Genomic DNA, 3,705 nt, shown 5'->3' with positions numbered 1-3,705 from the left:
CAACAGAGCAGATTTACAACGGAACCCGACGAGCTTTTTCAGCTGCGAATTCGCTAATACCATCAAAAGATGCCAGAGTGACGGCCCGCTCCCAGACCCCAATAATTACGCCCAGGATCCTGGTTACGCCACAACTCCAAGCAGTTGAAATCATCAACTCGCAGATCCGCCATGAGGAAGCTTATTAAGCTATCACAGGCTAACTATATTCTGGCTCTAACCGATGGTGAAATGGTTCTTAAGGATTAATTTTACGTCTATGGCATGAAAATGTTCCTGAATGATTTCTGTAAACTTTTTGTGAAATTTAAGGTCATGGGTAAATGGAAAGCATGCATAGAACTTCATTTTTGGGACAGTTAAAACTTTTGGTTTAGCAATGAAATGTTTTTTTCAGTAGTTGATCTAATTTCCTATAAACCAGCTTAGCAGGGAAACACTTTCATACCATAGACGTAAAATTAATCCCTAAGATCCCTTTCACCATCGGTTCCCTCTTTACCTCGAAGGAGCGATTATCGATTAGAAAATACTTCAAAATTTGTAAAACATATATCGATAATAAAGACTTCTGTATTTTAGGCCATACCACCAACCCGAAGGACCTTGTTATTTCTGGAATCTCTCTTTATCAAACAACTTATTCTGTCGTTGAACACCCATACGTCCCCTCCCCTCTGTATTTGTCTTGACTTGTGTTGTTTATGTTTTTATGTTTACGTTTAGTTTAACGCTGTCACTCCTCTACGTCGGTCCTTAACTTCTTGTTCTGTAACTCTGTTCACTGCTACTTTCAATTTTTGTTTATTTTGTGTTCGTTTATCTTTCATTTTATTGTATTCCTTGTCCTTTTAAAATTTAATTCCCTTAATTTTGTTAATGTGTATTTTTATTTTGTACTCTTTGTAAAGAATAGTTTTTTATATCTTTTGCATTTCTGAATTTTCCTATTTTTAGTTTTGTGTTTACCAATTTTGTTCCTAGGAATTTTATTTTTCATTTTAACAGCCTGATGATGTAATTAATTGGATAATTATGAAACGTCGCAATAAAGGCAGCATGTACATCTGTGTGTGTCCTCTTCCCCTTATTGATGATTATTAATATGGATTGACTCCTGGTTCCTAGCAATAACCTGTATGTATGTATGTATATATTATATATAACTATATATATATATATCTATATATATATATATATAGATATATATATATATATATAATATATATGTATATTATATGTAAGTTTGGAATGCAATTATAATTGTGGTAATAGGATTAATTCACATCAGAACTTTTGTATCATGTTATGAAATGTTTGTTTCTGTGTTCAGATCCCCAAATTTAAAGATAACATGCCTTAAGTGATCCACTTTTCATTTTTAAGTACCATAACACAGAGAGAGTGAAAGCTCATAAGCTTTTGAAGAGGGTGTTTTCGCACTTTGAGAATGTCTTAGGTAAGCGTAATGTTTTTTAACATCGTGGTTGAGCCTGTGAAGGAACAAGGGAGCCTTATTCATAGCCATATGTGAACGCAGTCAAAGAGGCATTGTATTAGGTACCCCCATAGAGTTGACGTAATATGTTTTCATCTTAGACGTACACTGAAATACACGCAATCTCTTGATACGATAGTTACGCATATAAAACGTAGATTCATTCGCTTTGAGGAGAGCGGCGTGCGTTATACTCTCTCTCTCTTTCGCTCGCTCGCGAGGCTGTTTCAGTAACTTAACGTAACGAGCTGGTCACTCATTTTTATATAATTCTTAGTAATATATGTGTTGTTTGTGGAATCTGAACATAGTGTTATATCTATTGGTTTTTGTGAAGGCGCCAAGAAAATAGTGAAAAAGTGTAAAATTGTAACAGGCCTTTTGATTGAAGCTGCAGCAGTGTATACGGTATTTTTTACAAATGTTGTGAAGTGCACTTCAAGGTTTTATCATTTCTAAACATTTATCTTTTGCTTTGTTCTTTTGACATATTCCATTTTTATATGTTTAGTGTGTATACTGTCAATGCTTTAATTGTTTTCATATTATGCATTATGTTTTTCTGCATTGTCTTTATTTTATTTAATTAGTTTGAATAATATTCTATTGTGTACATTTTGAATCTTACACTTGTGAATTAACTTGCATTTAATTAAATTTAATTTCAAATTTAAATATTGGTTTATGATTTAATTTAATTAATTTTCTTGATAAACTTTGATTTAATTTTGCTTAATAATTAATTCAAGAATTAATTAAACTTTTGTTTTCAAGGAATAACAATTTCCCTGAGATTGTGAATTTCACTTATAAATTTTGAATTTAGAAATAAATTTTTGTATTTAAAGTTTATATGAGCATTTTACTCCAACCCCAGTATTAAGCTATATTTTATTTTGTTTAGGTAGAAATATAGAGTGATAATTATGACGTTTCCCACAAATAAAACAGAATCAGGGAAATACTTAAATTTGAATTTGCACGAGTGATGCCCTTTAATTAAGATTACCTGACACATATTTTAATGAACTTAGACTGATTGTTTTCTTGACTGTTCAGTTAGAAAAAGGGATCACTCTTACCTTTAGAGTATTTTCAGTCGTTTAGTGTGATGAAGGGTCAGGTGTCTGTCTGTAGTGAGGTAAGTAACAACCAGGTACTTGAATGAACTGTGCCCTAAGTACAGAGGGTGTCCCAGACCCAGGAATAAAAGGGTCTCTTGTATTAGCAAGTACAAATGGTAAGTGTAGTAACCAGATGCTTGGCAATTTGGGTTAACAAATATTAATGGTGTCCAGACACAGATACTCTTGCCCACTCCCCCCCAAGTATTAATGGTATCCAGACCCAGATACTCAGCCCACTACGTCACAATATATATATATATATATATATATATATATATATATATATATATATATAAACTATCCATATTTAATGCATCACTCACAAGTGACAGTCTCTTTGAAACTTATGAAGGTCACTTGAAATCAAGGTATCAATCATCAGATGATGGTACGCAACTCCATTTAGTCCCAGGTAAAATGTACATCCTAATCTAACCTTTACCTAGGTCCTAGGGTGTAGCAACCTACCTGGATGGGATCGAATCCTCGCTGGACGAGTGGTTTTCGCGCTCGGCTGCCAATCCGGTGGTCCGGAGTTCGATTCCCGGCTCAGCCAATGTAGAATCAGAGGAATTTATTTCTGGTGATAGAAATTCATTTCTCGATATAGTGAGGTTGGGATCCGACAATAAGCTGTAGGTCCCATTGCTAGGTGACCAATTGGTTCCTAGCCACGTAAAAATATCTAATCCTTCGGGCCAGCCCTAGGAGAGCTGTTAATCAGCTCAGTGGTCTGGTAAAACTAAGATATACTTAACTTTTAACTTAACCTGGAAGAGATAAGCCCTGAATTAAAAAAAAAAAAAGGTTTCATCTCATTTTTCTTTCCTTGAACTCTTTAGTTCCCATTTTCACAAGCTATGATTCAGGTTCTTTCAGAGCCTCAATGTTCCACTGCCCAAGAATTTCAAGACGCCCCAGACATACCTAGACATACCTAACCTATGACAACTTTTCAGGTGTTGGTATTAATTTCACAGCTAAAGAAACCTTGTCTATATAGTCTTGTGTGATTAATTAGCCAGTAATAATTCGTCTAAACTTTCATTTGGGATCTATGTTGCCAAAGCTCTCATGTGA

The sequence above is a fragment of the Macrobrachium nipponense genome, chromosome 32 (genome assembly GCF_015104395.2).
Source record: "Macrobrachium nipponense isolate FS-2020 chromosome 32, ASM1510439v2, whole genome shotgun sequence".
NCBI classification, from domain to species: domain Eukaryota; kingdom Metazoa; phylum Arthropoda; class Malacostraca; order Decapoda; family Palaemonidae; genus Macrobrachium; species Macrobrachium nipponense.
Note: the sequence above shows the minus strand (reverse complement) of the source record.